General features: G+C 38.3%; 1 long non-coding RNA gene across 4 annotated transcripts in view; it reads right to left on the bottom strand.

Moving 5' to 3' along the window:
- Positions 1–23,469, bottom strand: part of LOC147572473 (uncharacterized) — a 391,655-nt gene that overhangs the window by 94,103 nt on the left and 274,083 nt on the right. For 2 of the 4 annotated variants that reach the window (XR_015246200.1, XR_015246202.1), the window contains exon 5: positions 15,784–15,851. This is a non-coding gene — a long non-coding RNA (uncharacterized LOC147572473). Of the gene's footprint in view, positions 1–471; positions 2,469–15,783; positions 15,852–23,469 lie in introns of those variants that run through there. The other 2 variants (XR_015246201.1, XR_015246203.1) reach the window with 2 other exon arrangements.

Here is a 23,469-nt window from a genome sequence, read left to right as displayed (position 1 = left end):
CCTGCTCAGCAAGGACTCAGGTTCAGGTTCCAGGTCTTGACACCCGTATTGGTCATACGGTGTAACTCGCCTTTCTGCAGGGCCCCAGACTTTTCTACTGATGCTCACTTTGAGTTTCCCATGGCACAGCTTACTATGAGTACCGTTGGGAAACAGAACAAGCAATTAGGTAGATTCTACCATATGCCGCGCACTGTTAACGTACATTGTAGAAATTCACTTAGTCTTTAAAACCATCTCATAAGACTATGAGAAAGGCATTTTTAATTTCCTCACAATGAAACTGAGATTCAGAGGATCAGTATTCTGTTCAAAGTCACATAAATGTCACATAGAATTGGTATGATTTGAACCTAGAAAAATGTAAACGGTATGAGACTACCTGGCATCTTTCACATCAGTGATATTAGGACAAACTGTAAGCTTTAGGTAAAGATGCCACAAAAGACATTCTTTATCTCATGCATAACTGACATTTTTCTCGAATGGGCAGATTACAGCAGATCTCTTACTACTTAACTGGTTCTTTAGACTTGGGCTTTTGAGGCATTTCTAAGATTTTTGAGCTTATTTTTTCCTCATGAATTTTAAGATACTGATTCTAGCTATTTTCAATAACTGGATCCTCCACCACTCTCGTTGTTTTCCTGGACAACTTTGAACAGCAGGGGTTAATCCACTCCTCAGTTTGCCTGTACACCTTTCTGCACAGCAGTGAGCCTGCACGCCCTCCCCACAGGAGACAGGCTCAGCAGCATTGAGATTAACTGGGAGCTAAATGCAGGCAAGTGGCCAAACCAGTGTGATAAGAACCCTGGTTTTGATGGAACACTTAAAAACCATTTTAACTTCTCCAGACCTGATGTAGTTAAAAATGTGGGGGTGGGAGGTCTTCTTGTGGGTTATACAAATAGCTTCACTCTGGCAATTCCTCTTAAGATCAGAAAGAATTGCAGTAATTGGGGGGAGGGGTCTCAGTCACACCAGACTTCCTATCACATGACCTGTCTTTACTCTTAAACATGGTGGTTTTTATTTGTTTGTTTTGGTGATTGCATGACTTAGTTTACTATTTTCAGTCCATTAAAAGTACTCCGTTTCTCACAGAAAGGCTGTGTGGATACAGTCTGCCCTGGTTTACTGCATAATCTTTGGCTACTTTGTTAGGACACCACCTTACATTGGACTTTCTGTTTACATGGAGCCATGATAAGAAGTGAGGCTGACACATTCCAGTTCATTTCTGTAGATGAGGATGCTGAACCCTCTTTAGAAGCCTCCATGACAAGAATTTTTTTCAGAAAGCTATACTGATTGTGGGTATTTTTTGGTTTTTTGGTGTTTTTTTTTTTAAGATTATTGACTTTTGGTGCCGGTGTCTTTGTTAGAATGAGCTATAGCTAATGATGTCTGAGGGAACAAGACTACTCAAGATCTGTAAATGAGAATTTGAAGACAGTGGGAGACCAAAGCCCCATTTTGGGTTATTACTTAAGCTTTATCCATTACTAGCAATTTGAGGAAAACTATGATATTCTTCACACACAGGATAAATCCAGGAATGATGGTGGTCAAAGCAACCTTAACAGTGCTTGGCATTCCCAAATTTCCAGAGTGACCATCAGTACAGGCATTTCTAAGAAAATGGGAGGAGGGTAGAGGTGGTATTCAGCTGCTATATACTAGTACAGCCATAGGCTTGTTAAAACATTGCCAGTAACAGCTGGCAAATAGTTTCTAGAATGGGCCCTCCAAGTACCTTCCCTGGGCACTCTGGATACTCTACTGCTTAGCCATTAGCCAGCACTCATGTTAACTATGTTAAATATTGTCACTGCAAAGGGGAAATCCTTTCAAGATTTTCCTTGGGTGTGAACAGGTATTTGGGAAACAGAATTTCAACCTATTCCATCCAAACAAAGGAAAAGGCCTGGGTCTGGGACCTGCAGAGAAACACAGAAATCCTTTCCAATGGCCCACTGAGTCACTCCCACGATAATTCATGAGTGTGTCCTCATTGTCTTAGAAACAGAATTCAAGGGAAACAGAGCATTTCCATGAAGCGTTTTAAATCTTTGCCACCTCTCATCACTCTTATGTGATTGCAGAATTCTGAGTCTTTTCAATTTATTACCAGTTGAGAAGACCTAGAAGGTGAACGAAGCAGGTTTCAAGGAAAATTCCATTATGAAATTCAACCAGGTGGCCAGATACGAGGCCAACAATTCACCCGTGGGCATCTGAAGTCATGTGCCTGGTTTAAACGTCCAAATGACTACACAGAGTTATTCTCTTGAGTCTGAAGAGTATATGCTTCAGAATTAGACTTCAGTTGAAATTTTGGTTCTCTCCATCACTAGCTCTGTGACCTCAGTCAAATTCCATAGTTCCTCTGAGTCTCAGTCTCAGAATATGAACAATGAGAATAAGTATAGTTCAGAGTGGTTCGAACAATGCTGGTCTTCCTTCTGTTCAAAAGGTAAGAATTATCAGAGAATTAGGCAACGCAGCACTCTGATACTTCAGCATTGCCCAAGACAAGTGAAAGCACCCACAGGTAACTGACTTCTCTCCCTCCTGCCTCTTAAAGTCTTGTCCATTTTAGACCAGTCCTACTTGGCTCAGATCACTCTATCACTCTCACCTTCTTCTTGACCCTTACCTGTTTGGCTTTACAATGAGTTAGTGGCTTTACTTGATTATGTATCTCTTTAGGGCTTCTTCAGTCTTTCATGTGTTTGAGCTTTCTTGCCTTTTATGTTGGAAACTACTTGGGGCTGGGAGCATGAGACTTCTACAGAAGTCCATGTGCCCTTGGCCATCAGTGTTGGTGAGTGATAGAGTGACACATGTGCTATGGTCTGAATATTTGTGTCCCCCCACCCCAAACGCATATGTTGAAATCCTAACCTCCAACATGATGGTCTTAGGGATGAAAATTTGGAAGATGCTTAGAAGCTTTGAGGCCTCTGCCTTTATTAAGAGGCTCTAGAGAGCTCGCTTGCCTCTTCCACCATGTAAGGACAAAGCAAGAATTCACCAGACTACAACCCAGAAGGGGGCCTTCACCAGACTCAACCGTATTGGCACTCTGATCTTGAATGTCTACTCTCCAGAACTGTGAGAAATACGTTTCTGCTGTTTATAAACTATCCAAACTGTGATACTTCTGTTATAGCAGCTCAAATGGATTAAAGGCACCATAGATTCTGTGCAGCATAGATGCAGCTCACCATTATCTCTGAGAGATCATTGGATTGAGTACTAATATTGATCAGAGATTGGGCCACTTAAGCAGCACCTTCCAGAGCTAGATCTCTGATGCTTCATTTGCTCCCATGTCACACTTGAAAATGGAATACACCATTAATCTTCATTTTAATGTTGAGGAATCTCAGCTCTGAGAGATTGCACCACTCATCCAAGGACAGATGGCAGAGATTTGGACCCTGTTTCTCTTGTCTGTAACACCAGGTTCATTTGACTTTTTATCTTGCCATGCCTATAATCTCCAACATACCCTTGTTCTCAAGTTGTCCAAATGGCAGCTTGTTACTGGGGTGAAGTTCTAGTCAATCGTAGTCAATTGTTAGGACAGCACATACACTGAGAGTCTGATCCTGATAATCCAGAATCTTGAAAAAGAAATGGTTGAGAAGGGTAATGATTAATGCACAAGGAGTATAAATCTAATGACACTCAGTGGGTGTGATTGGGAAATGAAAGGTGCATCCAGGAAACTTTCAGATCACACTATATGTTACCATATAATGGCTTTAAGAGTAAAATCTAATTGAGACACAAAATTAACAGATTTTTGTTAACTGTTCTTCAAACTCCTCACTGAATGTCCTATGTGTGTAAGGAGCAGATTGAACATAGACACACAGGGCTCACTCAGAAAAGTGAGAGACGCAAACAAGGAAAAGCCATGCTCTTTTCTTCATATGGATCTATGAAATATCCGAATCGGAAGCAATGTGGTCTGAGGGAGGAGGCAATCTGGGGCCAACTCCCAGCCAGGTCATTCTTTAAATGTGTGACCTTGACAGAATCACTCAAGCCATCTGGGCCTCAGGTTTACTCATCTGCAAAATGAAATTAATAGTAGCCACCACCTTCCTGAGCTATTACACATATCAAATGAGGTACGATTTATAGAGTACCATACATGTTCTGTATGTATCACCCACTCCTTCATTCACATTTGCAGGTAGAAGTGGACTGATCAAATCCTATATGGGAAATGAACAGAAACGAAACCCATGATGATTGGTATCATTTTCTTAAACATGCATACAGACAAATACACATATGGAGTGTGTGACAGGATAGGAAGCTGAGAATCCCAGATTGTATCCAAGGACAACAAGCTCAGGTGTGGTTTGGATCAAACAAACAAACAAACAAAACCCAAAAAACAAAACAAAACAAAAAACAAACAAACGAAAAACTGTGACAAAGCTACATCGTTTATTTTGGAAAGTAACGGAGGGCTAACGTGTCACCACTACGGTCATAATTTCGTTTTGGGTCATGGAGGTCTGTACATGTGTCCAAGGGATCGAATTTTCCCTAGCAATGTTGAAAAGAGACACACAAATAAACTTCTTTCTCTATCACAGGCTGCAGCTTCTGTGTTCATCAGAGCAAGAGTGGTAAGTGTTAAATATATACGTGTTTGACAGCTACTTCTCAGGAACAACTGGTGAGGAGCTGGCCTGCCCTCCAGACTTAGATACCACTCCCATTATAGGATTCCGCTTGAGCTAATAATTTACATAAAAGAAGAGGAAAACTAAAGCTTAGCCAAAAACAGCTCCCAAATCCACCCCCATCGCTGCTGCCATAAAGCTGATATAGCAACTGGGATTAACATGTAACCTGAACCAAGGGAGTTTTTGCAAGTAAGATGAAAGCTGCCATTTAAGGTTTCTTCAATGGCACCAACTGGATTAGATTTGCTCTCGAGCCAGGCGTCTTTTGACAATCCCTGGGAACTGTGTCTACTTACTGGAAGGCAGAGTTGATGCATGCAAAGTCAATTAAAATGCTAAATGAATTAAAGGCAGTGGCTTGACACGTCTCATGGCAGGCATTTTCCAAACAACCCTTGCTTTATTTATCAGAGTTTTACTCCGAGAAGTGGCAGTGTGGGTAGTGATTTGAAACTGAAGTCCGCAAATCAAGGAATAAAAACAACCAAATTAATGCCAAACTGTAGAGGATCAGAGAAATTCTGTACCTCCATAGATATTTCTATGAATAATACTTCAATCTTATGCAGGACTTTTTTTTTTTTTTAAATGAAGTCCTTTATATTGGTACTTGAGTACATGTATGTGTGTGATGTTAAAATCTTAGCTTCCTAAACCTTGTGTCATTTCTTGCCAGCTGAATCCCTTTTACACAAGTGCCAGGTAAGTAATATCTCTGTTATCAGGTGAACTAATGGTTGAGGTAAGGTTTCTATCCATGAAGCTGATTAGTTTTGTCTTTGTGGATCTGATGCCTGCCAGTTCTCACAGACTGAGCGCCTGGACCATGTGTCTGTCAGTATTCCACACTTTTAGAGATCTCTCATAGGTAAAGCTTGTTTGCCAGGATCTGTAACAAATTGCCCTTGAAAAGATGCCATTAGCTTTGAGGAAAAAAGAAAAGTCTAGAGTGAGTAATTTACTGACTGCCTTTTAAATTTCACAGCGGTAGGCACACTGCTAGGTCTTTTTCACATGTATTTCATAAATATCCTAAGAATAAAACATCAACTCTATATGACCAGGAACTTATAATGATCTTAATTAGTTATGCTGCTTTCAAAATATAACTTGGCAATATTTAGTTAATATGTTCAGTTTATGTTCTTTCAATATAACCTTCTACCTCTAATAATGCTGCGTATCTATCTTAAGTGTATGGTAAAATGTATTTTCTATAAAGTCTTATTCTTAATACTGAACTATTTTCATTGCAACTTTATATGAAACACTGATAACTTTTTTGACTGATGTTTTATGATATTCCTGGTCAGCCCTGATTATCTGTAAATTAGTTCTCTTGTCTGAGGGCCCGTGGCTCACCTTTGTATATCTAAGCCTAGAACAATGTAAAGAGCTCAGGAGGAAGATGATATTTCACTCAGTTCCTTTTTTTCTGAGTTAGAGTAAGTTCACATTTTCCAGCCCTTTTCATATCACTCAACATGGTTAGTAAATCTGAGACTACATATCAATATGGAACTATATTATTCTGAAAGCTTTTTAGAACTCCTTCAGCCGATTTAACTTCATATATCATTGGTCCAACGTTTACCATATGCTCATATCTTAACCACTGCGTAGCAATGAGAATGAGATTATCATCAGGTATTGTCACAGGCAGGGTGGATATAGATCAGACTCAGATTTCTTTGAACAAGGAGGAAGGTGACAGATGTGTGCTGTGTGAGTGACCAACAGTGTCTGTTGGAGTTTGCGTAGGACTCGGGTCTGGGCAACCAAAATCTAATATTCAGGGATGTGTGTCAGGTCTCTTAGCACCAGAAAAGGCCATAACATTTTGCTGAGACTTCTGGAACTCTGGTGGCCATTCTTTCTCTTTAGGCATGAATCTAAAAGGGGATAAATTCTGGAACTACTGTCGTCATCTGTCATCTTGCCCCACGTGGGAAAGATTCATGTTGTACAAGAAGTCACGTGGCTCAGAAAAAAAAAAAAAAAAAAACTAACGGTGCTGTTAGCCAGAATATATGGACTTTAGTCTTGCTTCTCCCAATTGATACCATTTTGATTTTAAGTTGTTCCTTAAATACTAAGACCTCAATTTTTTCTCCCTGAAAAATGCAAATAATATGTACATCTTATCTACTTCAGAGTTATTATGATTTGAAAAATTTTAAATGATGATTTAATATGATGTCATATTTTACTGAAAAATTGTTTTTCTATTTTCAGTTCTTACACTGACACATAAAAAGATTGATGCCTTATAGTTGTTTATGTAATTCCTATGAATTAGGAAGTAGAGGCATTTGCAGAAAAGAATAAAGAGAAACAAAACCCTTAGTTTTCCCTAGTTTAGTGAATTGCTGGAGCTCAGAGCCTAGCATATACCCCTATTCATGCAAAATTGGTGCAAAGAGAAAGAACATAATCATTTGACCTTTCGTATTGGCACCAACTGGATTAAAGCAGTACATATTTTTCCCAAGAGTGGCAACTGTCTCTTTCAAATATAATATGCAAATATGGAAAATTTCCAATGTCAGGAGGAAAAACCAACTGGGAGATGAATCCAAATGCCTTGACTGGCAATCTTGGAAGCTATAGTTTTCTCTTCATCCATGAAGGGAAGTCGGTACCGGCAGGCAAGTACTTTCCCCTGTCAGTGCAGATCTGGGTAGATGTATTCTGCCTTTCTCAATTCCATTTCACTACCTACTTCCCCTTAGCCCCCATACCCCACACCCATCCCATATCTTCTCCCTCACTCATACCACTGAGTAGCTGGCATATCAGGGACTCGCGGTCAGTCACAACAATCTTTACAACAGTACCATCACTGTTGTACTCATTATCCTCACGTTCGTCGCCCTTCATCATCATCATTATCCCTGATATTGACACAGAAACCCTCTGTAGTTTACAAAGTGCTTTCCTATGCAATCCTTACAATAAACTTGCATGGTGAATAGAGCAGTGTTAGTATCCCTGGTTTAATGCAAAGAGGGAAGAATTTCTAGTTCAAAGACCTTTGTTCAAACTCTGGCTCAGCTCAGTAAAGTTCAACACACATGGATTAAGCACCACTTCACAACAGGAACTGTGTGTGATTGCCCAGGACTTCTCTGACCTGCAAAGCAGCTCACATCCCCAGGGAGTCCGCGAGCTGCCTCTCCTTCCCCTCACAATGCTGACAGTTTTGTGGTTAGACCAGTGTTTTTCAGCCTTGTGTCCTAGGGACTCGAGGTATTCACAGAGCTGAAAACAGGGTCCCGAAGTTATTGTCAGTACTTCAAAACTATAGCCTTTACCGTGGAAATCGAACCCTAACTCCGGAAAAGACTGTGCAGGCTAATTCACATATAAAAAACATTGCACAGGCTAATGCACATGTGGACTAGACATTTCTGAAGTCTGGTTCTGCAGGGAGACTTTCTATCTGACCAGAATAAAGAGCACCTCACTTATCATGGGACATCAATTCCGAGTTTCCTTTAACGTGTCTGTCTGATCTTTTGCTGCGGTTCTCTTGGGCTCATTCAGGCCATACTGCTAAAGGTTCCCCAGGCAACACTTTCCAAAGCTGCCAAAAAAATTGTGGTGGTGTCATAAGTCTGCTTGCTGCACACAAGCCACATCATTCCCAATTTTGTTTTCAATTCCAACATAAATGTGTTTGCGGATCTGAATACTAGCTCCCTAGAGCCCGCTGGGATTTCTATTTAGGGAAGCTAAGAGGCTTCTGAAAACTGAGGGTTCGTTGAAAAATTTTCTTGAGAAATGCACCAATGTTCATTCTACAAATTCCCTTTACGTGAACAGTATTTTATTTGTGGAAATCGATAGCATGATTGGTGGGGTGGGGGGGCGGGTGGGCTAGGGGTAGAGCATTTTACCCAGGTTCAAATGCCAGGGTCAAGTCCAGTGGTTGCTTTGGGTGAAAACGGACACACTCCACCCCAGGTCCTAGCCCCACCACAGACCTGAGCCAGCGCCAGCCATGGAGCACATGCTTGTTAAAGCAGCTTGCCTGCCCTCCTACTTGCTACAACGCCGTAGCTCCCCGTCACAGATGGAAGAAAGCAGGTCCCATGGAGTCCCAGTCCGTTGCTTGTTGGAGTGAAAAGTTACTGCAGCCACGACTAAGTAAATTCTTTGTTAACTTTTAATCAGTGGTTCATGTAACTTGCAATAAAATGCATCATGGGAAAAGAAGGAGATCCACATGCCAATCTCTGGGTAGTTACAAGGTAATAAGAGCAAAGCTGGCTCACATGGGACCTGAGAAGCAGCTTTTCTCTTGCACTGCCCAGGTGAGTGGTCTGGGCACTCAGGCCAAAGTCTTCTGAGCTCAGTAGCTTTTCCTGAATCTGATTCTCTAATGCTTGCTGCAAAACGAGATCCTAAGAAAACTGGTATGACAGGGCTGCCTGTGTCCCTAGGGCCTTTTGCAGTCTCATGATATCACTAGGCCCTTAATGTAGACTGGCATAAAATCTTTAATATTAAATGTATTAAAGATATAATATTAAAGATATTAAAGATATTTAATATTAAAGATATATACACACACAAACATATGTATATATGTGAAATTTATAATCACTATCATTTATATATATATATATACACACACATACATATATATAAAATTTATATATAATCACTGTCATTTATATATATGTGTGTGTATACATACATATACATATATATGTGTATATATATATATATACACATATATATGTATATATATGTGTGTATATACACATATATATATATACACACATATATATATGTATATATATATATATATTTTTTTTTTTTCTATATGCCAGTGAGGCAAAACATTCTATATGCCAGTGAGAAATACTTTTTCTCACTGGCATATAGAATGTTTTGCCTCCATTTCTTGAAGATATTAGAAAAATCCCAAATTCCATGAAAAATGGAATCATGTCCTACAAGTAAAATAGTACCTACAGTAGCTTTCATCTTTCCTCTTCCCACAACTCAACTGCATATTGATATTTTTCTAAGTGGTTAAATGGATGACAGAGCAAAGCATTTAATTTTTAAAACTGAGATAAAATTTAAATAGAGACAAATGCATAGATCTTCAAATAGGAAGTTTGAGGGTTATGACACATATATACAAATGTATAACCAATACCCAAATCAAGATATAGAACATTTTCATTACTCCAGAAAGATCCTCATGTCTCATGCCTGCCAATTCCAATCTCATAGATAATCACCATTCTGCTATCGATCAGCACAAACACCATTCTTAATCATATATTAAATAAATGGAGTCATATATTATGATATCTTTTGTGTCTGCTAGTAAGCAAAATGTTTTGAGATTCATTCATGTGCTATCAGTTTATTTCATTTTATTGCTCAGTATGAAGGAATATACCGTGGTTTGTTTACTCATTTTTCTTTTGATGAATTTTTGTGTTGTTGTCAGCTTTTGTGCTATTATAAACAAGGCTGTTATGAATAGTGATGATACAAGTCTTTATGTACACACATAGTATAGTTTACCCATGAATAAAATTTCTGGCATAGAAACAAGCATATTATTCAACTTTATGTGAAAATGCCAAAAAGTTTTCCAGAGTCACTGCACCATTTTTACAGTCTTACCAGCAATTGCCACACTCCTTACCTCACATGCCCCACAGTATTTGGTGCTTTCAGCCTTACTTGCCCTGGTAGTGGGGCTAAGTGGTATCTGATTCGCGTTTCCTTGATAATAAAGGATACTATCTTTTCGTGTGCTTTTTGAGCATTTGTATATCTTCTTTTATAAAGACTCTGCTCAATCTTTCCCTTAATATTTAAAGAATTGGTTGTCTTCTTAAAAACTGAATTTGTTGGGGCGCCTGGGTGGCTCAGTCGGTTGAGCGTCCAGCTTCAGCTCAGGTCACGATCTCACGGTTTGTGAGTTTGAGCCCCGCATCGGGTTCTGTGCTGACAGCTCAGAGCCTGGAGCCTGTTTCAGATTCTGTGTCTCCCTCTCTCTCTATTCCTCCCCTGCTCGTGCTCTGTCTCTCTCACTCTCTCTTTCAAAAATAAGCATTAAAAAAATTAAAAACTGAATTTGTAGAACTTTTTTACATACTGTGCATGTAGGTTACAGTTCAGATATATGTGTTGCAAACATTTTCTCTCCTTGTAGACCTTACATCTCCATTGTTTTAAAGACCTTTCCTGATAAGCAGATAATTTTATAGATTTTGATGAAGTTCAATTTATCATTTGCCCTATAGAAATCTTTGCCTAATTAGGGTTTCAACAATACTCTCCTATTTTTCGTTGTTGTGGTTTCTGTTTTCCTAGAAGCTTCCAGAAGTATTTAACTGGAACAACTAACCTCCAGAATGCAAGTCCAGAATTCAGACTCCTCCAACGGCTGAGATGTCAAGTGAAATCTTAATGCACAAAGAGCATGTTGAGGGTTCAGTAGCTTTGTGGGCCCTGAGCACCAGGGTATCATCATTCACAGCATGACCAGCACGAGGAGTTTCAAGGGCCTAATTTTGGTGTTATTTTTGGAGATGACTTGGTTTTCTGTAGTTTTGGCTTTCTCTAGGATCAGAGTCATGCCTTGTAGCGAAGGCTGCCAAACTAAACTTTTCTCTGGGTGAGAAAGCACGTGTTTACCCACGTGCAGACCTGAGCTTTAGTGTCTTGCTGTAATTCCGTCTGTAAAACCTCTTCCTCAAATATTACTCTTTGCCTCCGTGGAAAAACAGCATCTTTAGCAGAAAGGACAAGTGGGCAAAAGTCTCCCTCACACTACCAGAGCGGTAGCATTTAAAAATGGAAGTGGCTTTTGTGACCTACTTTTCTTTGGTTTTAAAATAACAGCTCATAGATTTGCCTTTGTTTTTAATTCTTGGCCCTGTGACCCCTGCTCCTGTTTTCCTTGATAAATTCCCTTTCGTCTTCCACAGGCAACCATTCAATCCTGATCTTTTCCTAACGTTTCATCAAAATGGTTTTAGGTGAGTTACTGGTTCTCTAGACTGGTAATTGTTGGATTGAGAAGAAAAGTATTGCCAGAACTATGTGACCACTTGGATTTCCCAGTTTAAATTATTTTTATAGCTGTCTAATATTAATTACTACCCACAATCAGACAGTATGTAGAATATAACACGTAACAGAGGCCCTGCCAATCCTCTTAAAAAGGGATTGTTTTGATTTTTTGTTGTTCTTGCTTCATAGCCAACTCTGAGTTAAAATACAACAAAAAATAAATCTTGCAGACCACCTATTTGCCCGCTTAAACACACGTGTGTATACACACATATGTGTATGCATGCTCAAATCATAAGAGAACTAGTATAGAGAAAAGTCACTGTTTGAAAACAAAGAAGTAATTATATACCTTGAGAATTATTGCCAGGAACACGAAAAGAGACATTGTTATGTTATTTGCACAAATGAGGAAAGAACAGCTCTGTTAAAAAGGTTCTAGGAGCCTTGACAAAGTCTTGCTGGCCATGACAAAGAGATTGCAATCAATAAGCATACACCATGCAAACACTAATTAAACATACTTTGTGTTACTTTTCAAAATTTAGGTTTTCACTAATCTTACTTTTACTTAATTACAAAAGTATGCATGCTTATTGTAACATTGTAAGCAATACAGAAATGCACACATTAAAAAAAATGTGGCTCTTTCCCCCAATAGTCCCATCCCTGAGGAAACCAATGTCAACAGTCTGTTGTGTGTCTCTTTTTACAAACACATAAAAACATATGCACACAGAATTTACTGTGTTTTTCTGTCTTTTTCTTTGAAACAGAAATTGAACTACATGGGTATTATCCTAAAATTTGCTTTTCTCTTTTGTTAATGTATCAAAGATATTTTCGAGATATATATTTGAATTGTTCTTTTTAATGGGAGCATAAAGGTAAATTTGCTCACTGTATTAGTCTGTTAGGGCAGCCATAACAAAATACCACAAACTGGGCGGCTTAAACAGTAGAACTTTATTTTCTCACAATCCTGGAGGCTAGAAGTCCAAGATCAAGTTGCTGGCAGAATCGGTTTCTAGCAGGGAGTCCCCATCAGTGTCCATACATGGCTTTTCCTCTGTGCATTCAATTCTTAGTGTCTCTTCCTCTTTATAGGACAAAGTGGAGTAGGGCCCCACCCTTCTGACCTCATTTAATCTTAATTACCTCCTTAAAGTTTCCATCTCCATCTATAGTCACAGTAGGAGTTAGGGCTTCAGCCCGTGAATTCTGGGGGACACATTTCAACCCATAATACTCATCAATTCCTTTACCAGTTGACACATCTGGATTGTTTATTGATCAATTTAGCTGTACCTTTCAAAAGAATCTTAATTTTAAAAAATGGTTCATAGTCTTCATACATAAATGTATATGTGCAAATAGAGAGTACAGGTAGGTACATAATTATATACATAGAAGATAGATGATAGATAGATAGATAGACAATTCTATAAAAAAGCACATGCATGTTATTTTTATTGAAAATGCTCAACTCATTATTACTAGACTTATTGAAAAAAAGAAACATGAAAATAAAGGAACTGCTAAACTTTTGAATGGTGTTTCTCCATACATAGCAGGAGTTAAAAGTTTCTAAAAGATCACTCAGATTTTTAAAATAGCTTGAAAAACCTTACAGGGCTATGACCATTATGCTACATTACATACTGTAATCTTAAGTAATATTTATCAATCTTTTATGAATGAAAAAGAGAAAGTTCTGTTAATTTAGTTATATTCTTTTTTTTCTGTTGTTAAAATTTATAAAATTTACATCTTATCCTGAAACTATATTTCCCACATTCATCTAGGTCCAATATTAAAAAAAAACACATTCATTCATTGCCCACTAACAATATTTTTGTTAGGGCTTCTCCAATACTGAATTATCTTGATTAACCTTTGAGAGCAGGAATTTGCCTTCAAGTATGCTTATCAAGGTGTGCTCAACATTCACTGAGCTCCTCATGTCTCAGAATCTACGTCTTTTGAAGAAAATTTGACTTGATGCAAAATATCTGGGTCATATTGTCTTTTCTTTATAAATTTGTAAATATTGCTCCAGTATCTCTTGACATCTTAAAGTCTGGTGGAGCCTTTTTTCTCACTTTTACGTAAGCAGCTCTCTCTAACTTGTTTGTTATCCACATGCTTCCAGGTTTACTCATATAACTTAGTAACTACATCAGCATACATATCAGTGTTGAATAATATTCATTTTTCTCAGATCACCCTCCCCCCAAACCATGAAATTTTTTAATAGGTTATCCTTCCATGACATTTATATATCTATATTGTATATAGATATGCATATGTATATATATGTATATATTCACATATATATATATTCCTTCATGTTTTTTATGCTTCTCCTTTTCACCTTCTTAAAGAGTGGCATATAATATATATATATATATATATATATATATATATATACATATATATTCTCCAACTTTGCTTTTTTTTTCCTTAACTTAACAATATACCCTGGAAATCAGTCTATGATAGTAAGAAGAGATACCCTTCATACCTTTAGAAACTAAAAAAACAAAAGACGGTTTAGTGAGGTATTACAGACATGGTAAACCACACATATTTAAAGCACTTATATATTCTACAAATGTGTGTACTGCCCCCCGTGGTTCTTTCGTTCAGGATAATCATTTTGTTCATGAGCAGCTGCTCATTTTTAATATTGGGTTGTATTCCACTGTCTGGATGCACCACAATTCATTTATAAGCCCACCTTTTCATGGACAGTTAGGTTGTGTTCAGTTTTTAACAATTGCAAATAAACATTTCTGGATAGGTCTTTGTATGGATAGATGCTTCCATTTCTCTTAAGTAAAACGTAGGGGTGGAATGGTAGGAGCACACTGTAAGTATATGTTTAAAGTTTCAAGAAACTACTAAACTGTTTTCCAAAGTGGTTGTACCATTTTACATTCCCATCAGCAACGTGTGAGAGATCCCGTTTCTTCACATTGTCGCCAACGTGGGGTGTGGGCAGTTTTCTTAATTTTAGCCTTTCTAGATAGGAATGTAATGGTTATTCATTATGGTCTTAATTTGAAGTTCGCTACCCACTAAGGATGCTGAGCATTCTTGCATGTTTATTTGCCGTCTGTATATCCTCTTTGAGGAAGTGTCTATTCGAACTGTTTGCCCATTTTTTAAATTAAGCCTTCAATTTTCTTGTTATTGAGTTTTGAATAGTCTTCATATATTCTATGTACAAGTCTTTCAACCAATGTATGCTCTGCAAGTATTTCCTCTGTGGCTTGTTTCTTCATTTTCTTAATAATATCTTTCAAAGAGCAGAAGTTTTAAATTTTGATCAAAGTCCAATGTTATTTTTTATGTCATTTTTTTAAATTTGTGGATTGTACTGTAGTTGTCATATCCAAGAAATGTGCCTAATCCTAGGTTACAAAGAATTTTGTTCTGTTTTCATCAATAAATTGTATAGATTTATACTTTACAACTATTATCCATGTTGAGTAAATTTTTGGGTGTACCGTGTGGTGTAGATTGGAGTGAAGCTTTTGCTGATTATTCTAGCCTCACTTTTGGAAAAGATCATGTATTCTTCACTGAACTGCTTTTGCAACTTTGTAAAAAAAAAAAACTCTTTTCTATATGTGTTTGGGTCTATGTCTAGATTATATTCTGTGCCATTGATCTAATTCCCCAACTCTATCTTTACACCTATGTCACATTATCTTAATTACTGTAGCCTTATAAGTCTTGAGATCTGGTAGTGTCAGACCTCTAATTGGTCTTTTTAACTCTGTTTTGACTATTATAGGTTTTTGTGTTTTTATATGAATTGTCTAAAGAGCTATTAAAGAAAAAAAATCTCTGTTGGTACTTTGATTGGGATTTCCCTAAGTCTACAGATCATTTTGGGGACAGCTGACATCTTAAGTCTTCACACCTATGACCAAAGTGCATCTCTTAGAGAAAGAGAACCAAGAAAATATGTATATATAAAGAGATTTATTATAAGAAATTGGCTTACCTGAGTATGAAGGCTGGCAAATCCAAATTTGCAGGGTGGGCTGGAAGACTTCTGAAGATCCAAAAGAGCTGAATCAGATAATATCACACACAAAGGCAACCTTTTAAGTATATGCACATTTGAGACATCTTATTTTTCAAAAACTTGTTTCTAAGTTGTTTGCTCGGAAATGGGACACACAGTAGCCATACAGAATGCTTAAAATAGCTGTAATGTACAGAATCCGTTCAATAAGTTTATTTAAGGTATAGTTAATGGTAATACATTTTTTCCAGTAATTGTGCTTTTTAAACAACCACAGACTATATCGTATTTTTATGAGAAAATTCATTTTGATCACCAAAGTAAATGATCTCTTTAAATTGAACAAGTATTTATGAATTCCCAACTTAGTCTCAGAAATGATTTTAGATGATTTGTTTACATTCTCTAATTTAATCTTTATAATAACTGTGTAAGATGTAAATCGGGTATAATTATCCTTATTTCACATATAAAAAATGGAATTTTGAATAGTTTAAATAGCTTTCCCACAGTTTTTCAGATTATGGCAGCTAAGATTCAACCCCAAGTCCCATTTTTTTTCCCATTACACTTTGTGGTCTCTTTCAGAAAATATCCACACATATGGCCCTGATGGCTGAACAAATAACTTTTTTGCTTCAGACCCTTGCATTTCCATAGGATCACATATATTCAAGTGACAGCACTTATCAGAATTCACTGCGCTTTAGCATTATAGGCCCCTCTCTCCCAGGAGACCAGGAGTGCCTTGAAAGTGGCATAAGAAAAGTCTTATTCACTTTTGTAAACTTCAGGGCAAATATTGCCAGTCACAGATGGGTATTTTGTACTACCCTCTCAGAAGGTTTTAATTGTCTTCTTGGTAGGTCTCTGAGAGAGTGTGTTGGGAGACTTTCTCCCCTATTCTCCCTTCACTTTCTGAGATATGATAGGGAAAGATAAAAGTGTACATTGTTTTATGATGAGACTTTTAGTGCAAGAAGAATAAAGGCAGATTGATCTTAATTTCCAAAGTGCTTGGGTTGGGAGAAAGGAACCTCAGACCAGAGACATTACTTGAGAAACCAGTTCCCGTGCTGGGGGATGAGAAGAAGAATTCATTCTCTTTCTTCCCACTTGTTTTTCTTCGCTCCTACCTGTACTATTACTGTAGATCACATCTCAGTGAACTAAGGATGGGAGTGTATGTGTGTGAGGGGCCACAGGCAAGTGCACAGAGTAAAGAAAAAGGAAGAGGGAGATAAATCTGAAGTTGAGTGGCTAAAAAAGAAAGGGAATTAGTGCCTGTGACCATTTTGTAACAGAGGTTGTTCCTGGAAATCTTTTTTTATGCAGATACCATCATCATGATGAAGAAGAGATATGATGAGGCAAAGTCTGGTTCATTAGTATGAACAATGATAATGAGGTTAAATGATAAGGGTAACTTGAGAGTTGATTATGTCCATAAGGCTTCGACAGGCTTGGATGTGGGAGGCATCAAGGCCGACGTTCCTTTGCTAATCTTGATGGCCAGTCCGATCTGGAAACCTTATCCTTTATAATAGTCCCTAAAGATGTTACCATAGTGCAAGAGTAGAGTGGTTGCCAAGATAGTGGCCAGAAGCTTAATTATAGAGATGAGGACATGGACTGAATGGAGAGGAAAAGTATGATATTATACTTGGCCATCTGGGAGTGCCACCAGGAGCAAGAGGCATGGCTGCCTTGGGCCCTCTACTGCCTTCTAATAATATGCCCACTTCCCTGATAACAGCCTTAGGTTCCTCTTTTACTAGAATTAAGGTAATAGGTAGGCCCTAACTAGCCCAGATATTCTACAAGTATTAAGCAAATAAGTTCAGTTATAAATTTGGCAGTAACAAGAGGATTAATTTAACTCTTGGCAGTTTTTTTCTAGTAGCCTGACAGATAGCCATGCGCATCAACACAATATGATACACTTAAGAATAAATATCAAGAGTATCTTTTACGTCAAGGACAATAGAACTCTAAACATATGCCATTAGAAACTTAAAGATGCCCTTACATATTTCTTGTACATGTATAAAAAGCCAGAATAGTGGGTGCCAATGGGGGAACATGTTAAGTTGGGGAAAATAGAGGCTCAGAAATCAGTAAAAAGCATATGAAAAATTTTAAAAAAATGAATCACTTACTCATAAGAGAGAGCAACATTAGAATAAAAGTAATCAGGTTTATTTCTATATTTGAAGCAATAAAATCCAAGGGGACAAATCATAATTTGTTACACGGTATCCACATAAATAACAAATACTTCAACTTCATCAGCCCTCCCCAACTGGATTTTCTCTTACGGTAATATGCTGCTTTCTGCGTTGCTCAAGTTTTTCTCCTTGAGTCCTACGTAAGCTGATACTTTCTAGAAAGGAAAAGGTGTTTTCAACCTGAATGGCGTAGGGCTTAAAGGCAGAGCAGCTAGCTTAATTTAAAATACACAGTAGTAACCTAAAGTATAAATGTGCATGAGTCTGTACTGATACAAAAAATGATTAAGAAAATAAATAGGGAGAATGGACAAATCTCCCATACAAAAGGTTTCCAAATAGTTTATGTAGATCCTCTGCCCTCAGGGAGGGGTAGCTTAACTTCCTACCACTTCAATGTAGGGCAGAAGGAGAAAAGGGGCAAGAGGAGCTTCACCTGCAGAAACCTGCAGGTGGTCAAGGTGGTATCCACAGTGATGAGTCTTGTTGATAGTACCTAGTCCCTGATGTAATGGGATGAAAATGACGCTTTTCCTCTGTGATGTTAACCCCCGTCTAATCATGAGAAAAACAACAGAGAAATCCCAACTGACGACACTCTACTGTATACCTGACAAGTACTTCTCAAAACTGTCAGGGTCCTCAAAAACAAGGAAAAGTCTGAGAAACTATCACAGCCAGGAGGAGCCTAAGGAGGCAAAGTACTGGTGTATCCTGGATGGGGTCCTCAAACAGAAAGAGGACATAGGGTAAAAACGAAAAAAATACCAGAAGTGGGCATGGACTTCAGTTCATAATAATGCATCACTATTGATTCATTAGTTGTGACAAATGTGCTATACGAATGTTAGATGCTAATAGTAGGTGTGTGGGTTGTATAAGAACTCTTGGTATTTTTATAATTTTTCTATAAGTCTAAAACTGTTTGAAAATAAAAAGCTTATTTAAAAATATGCAGAGGATGATTAGGGAAAATGCACAGGAACTAAACTATAAAAGGTCCTGTGAAATCATAGAGTATATACACTGGTCTTGGAGCTTGACTCCTGGCACAGAGCTCCTAACACCATTGTAATTTCTGGGCGCACTGGGAGCATCTTCTGTTCTAATATTTGGGAGTTCCTGACACAGAGCTCCCGAATCCATTGTCACGTCCTAGATGTTAGCAGTGGCTTCTGTTTTAATGAGATGATCATCGGTGGGCTCCCGGATGGGGGCCGGTCACCAGAAAGACCACCACAATTGGCAGCTTGGAACATTCGGCCCTGCTCCCCATTCTCCAGAGAGAAGACAGGGACTGGAAACAGAAATACCAATCAATCATTCCCACATGATGAAACCTCCATAAAAATCTCAGAAGCAAGAGGTTCAGAGAGCTTTCAGGCCGACGACTATGTGAAGGAGCTGGAGGGTGGTGCCCTCAGACGGAGCATGGAGGCTCTGAGCCCCTTGCTCCACACCTGCTCTAGTCACCTCTTCCATCCATTTACATCAAAATATAAAGTAGTAAGAAAACTGTTTTTCCTCAGTTCTGTGCGTTGCTGTGGCAAATTCATCCAATCGGAGGAGTGGGAACCTCTGATTTTATAGCTGATGGACTATAATTGGCAACCTGGACTTGAGCTTGACATGCAAGGGGTCATGGTCTTATGGGGCTGAGCACTTAACTCAGGTAGATAGTGTCAGAACTGAGTTAAACTGTAGGACACTCAACTGGTGTGACAGAATTGCTTGGTGTGGGAAGAGTGTATTGGATTCTTACATTTCATTAAAAAATTCCATTTTTCAACTTATATTTTGCCAGTTTGATATTCTGTCCTCCCATGTCTCTTCTCAAGCCCGTGCCTTTTTTTTTTTTTTTTAATGTTTATTTATTTTTGAGGGAGAGCAAACAGAGGGTCAAAAGGGGAGGGCCAGAGAGAGAGGGAGACACAGAATCTGAAGCAGGGTCCAGGCTATGACTTGTCAGCACAGAGCCCATCACAGGGCTCAAACTCACGAACCATGAGATCATGACCTGAGCCGAAGTTGGATGTTTAACTGACTGAGCCACCCAGGTGCCCCAAACCCCCATCTTTCTTGTAAAAGTTAATAATAAATACCTATGTGTCTGACTCTTCATTTCCAAACATTTTGTATTATGTTTCAATACTTCCAAAAAGGGCTGATTAGAAACTTCGTGTGTAGACACAAAGGCTTTCGCAAGGGGTGGACTTCACTATGTGATAATTAAACAACAAGGTGTTGTTATTAATTGAGGGAATCCCAAGTGTCACTAAGTGTAGGTCTAGTCTCTTGGGCAATACTTTAGCCCAGAGAAATTGTCTAATTTTCTACATGGGGATCTAAGCTAAGTCTTACCAGCAGTGCTCTGGAAGCTGAGTGGGGAGAGGAGCTGGTCTTGTCATTTATTAGTAAATTTTCTCATAAGCTCTTGTTTTGGGAGTGGCTCCTTGGCATGAGTACTTCCTGGATACCCTGAATTTAGAGTTTCTCTTGTTCAACCACTCTGGAGAGTCAACCACTTGCTATCCCAACTCCCTGGGAAAGGAGTAACCTCTTGGCTGCATAGAATTGAGAAAGGAATATGATTGTTGAAGACTTTTAATCATTTGTTTCAGAACTAAAACCAGTCCTCCTGCATTCAGACCTACTAGCACCTTTACCTTCAAAGGTACCAGTCACCTCCAATTCTTGAGGCTTTTTTAAGTAGCGTTGTGAAATTTGGCTCCATTTTTTGGCATTGCTGAGCATGTACTTAGCTTCTTTCACAATGTTAAGTCAGGTACAACTTGTTCCTCTGTTTTCCAGCTTTCAAAACGTTGATACAACTCATTTATGCTTCTCTTGTTAACTGTTACTTTTTGTTTTGGGGGGTTTTGAGGTTTCTTTTTTTTATCCCATTATTGTTATTTTGGTGGCTTTTCAGTAGGGATCAGAAGTAACATTGCATCTTTTCAATTTGCCCTGCTTGATTAGAAGTGTCAATTCTCTCTATCTCATTCTACCCGTTCTGCTTCTGCCTTTTGAGTTCAAACTTTCCCCAGACTTCGTTGACTATATTCATGATGATAAACCTTGATTCTGGTCCTCTAGCCTTGATCTCTCCAGAGTTTCATCAGCATTCCATGCTGAGTGAATGTTCCTCAAGTTCATCTTGACCAAAATAGGACATATTATTTTACTTCCTCACTGCAAAAGATCTTTTACTCTCTCAGTTCCCTTATTACTTACCATTTTAATCCATTACCAAATCCTATGAATTGTGCCTTTATGATTTCTGACAAATTTGGCTCCTTTCTTTCCATTTCTGTCGTTCTGCCTTAGATCTGGGAAATCAAAATGACCTCCTAACCTTCCAGACTGTTCTAAAAACATCCACCATGTTTTGATTACTTTGACTTTGCCATCATGAGTGGAATCAGATCTGAATTTCTCAGCCTAGCAATTTAAGATCCTTTATGATTTCACTGTAGTATACTTTTCTGAGCTTATATTTTATAATGCCTCTCTTAATTGACCTAACAAGCTACCTTCCACCACAGAACCTCTGTACCAACTATCCTGGGTACAACACTTAACCCTGTTTCCCTAGTCAACTTCTGTTTTGCTTTGTTTTGTTTTGTTTTGTTTTGTTTCCAGAGTGTATCCCAATTGTCTAAGTCAGTTTTTATTTATTTTTATTTTTTTGATGTAGGCTTTCCTAAAGATGGCTATTTCCCTTCCTTGTTTCTTTTTTCTTTTTATCTTTTTTTTTAGTACTTTAATTTGTCTGCTGGGGTGAGGATTGAAGAGACAGTGGTTGCTGTAAGCTAATGACAACATTCTTCTAGCAATAAATTTTTCTTCAGAGAACCAAGGTTCACTGAACAAGAAAGAGACACCTTAAATTTAAGCTTCAGATTTAGCAGTATCAGTGGCAAAAGAAGAGTGGTTAAAGAGAATGGCAGGTGACTAGCAAATGTTGGGATTAGAAATCCCTAGCTGGTCATTGCTGCTTTAGAGTGATGTAAAAACTCAGCATCTAAACCTTATGGCTAAGAAATTACTATGAATGATCTTCTGACATCAAATCGAAAACATTCATACCTGAGTGGGATAAAAGTTTCTGAGAGAATAATCAAAACATGACTGGAAAATGCCATACCACGGACTTGGTGTCATGATGATTTTACAATTCTTTATAGCTATAAACCATTTAACGTTCTTCAATACAAGCTCAGAAAAGGCCGAATAGCATGCAATTTTCTTTGGCAAAAAAAGCCTGGTTTAAACACAGTGAAAAGGTTTGTATGGGTTCAAAAGGGGTGACAAAGACACTATTTTTTGCTATCATTGGCCTGTGATCAACTTTTGTGTCCAAAACAAATGAATCTGGATGGAAGTAGTTAAAAGACTGAAGTGAACTAGTCCAATTCTTTTAAGATATTATTGCCGCGCTATCCTCCCTCGTTTGAAATCTGTGTTGGGAGATAGAGACCACTTCAACTCAATGAGTCACTTCTACTTCCTAGCCAGAACAATTAAACTTCTTGTATAAAACATGACCTGAAGCCTGCCCTTCACCACATCATCCCACCTCAAAAACTCCCAGGGGTCAGCTCTGACATTTAACAGCTCGCAAATTCAATTTCTTAGCTGATGAAGCCAACTTCATGATTTTACAAATGAGTATTAGGTTATTGCAGATTTTCTTCTTCAACATTTTGGGTAATATATAAAATGTGTTGTCAGTTCAACTGCCAGCCTGAATAACGTTATGCATGCCTCTTTATCATAATGAAGATAGCATTTATAAGTCAGCTACAGGGAGAATGAGAATAAGATGAACAAATCCTCCATTATCCACTTCCTGTTCTCCACTCACTGACCCCCAAGGGAAGGAAGGAAGGAAGGATGGAAGGAAGGAAGGGAGGAAGGAAGGAAAGAAGGATGAAAGGAAGGAAGGAAGAGAGGGAGAGAGGGAGGGAAGGAGGGAAGGAAGGAAGGAAGGAAGGAAGGAAGGAAGGAAGGAAGGAAGGAAGGAAGGAAGGAAGACAAAACCCAATAAATATAGCTGTATGCTTAACTTAGTCAGTATTCCTGCATCCTCCCACCAGTTACTGAAACAGTTAATGCATTTTTGCTGCTTCTTTATTGTTAGCAGCTGAGCAGCTTTTCACTCCTCCTCTTTTCAATTGTTATTGATCTCTTGCCACAGTTTGCATACAATCCCCTAACAGCATTAGCTCATTTTTACTCCAGTTTTGCAGATTAGCTCATCTGGGTTATGTTTTTTGGTGCGTTGGTGTTGAGTGTTGAATACGTCTTAATTTTCATTCTTAAAGGCATTCTCAACCATAACAGGTATTTAATGAGCCTGATCTTCTTTTATATCATGTGTTTGACCTTCATACTAGAAGGAACTCCCAGAGTTTCTATTTATTCATTTGTT

Source organism: Puma concolor, chromosome E4 (assembly GCF_028749965.1).
Source record: "Puma concolor isolate L17-30 chromosome E4, mPumCon1.1.hap2, whole genome shotgun sequence".
NCBI lineage: Eukaryota > Metazoa > Chordata > Mammalia > Carnivora > Felidae > Puma > Puma concolor.
This window is presented reverse-complemented; position numbering and strand designations above follow the sequence as displayed.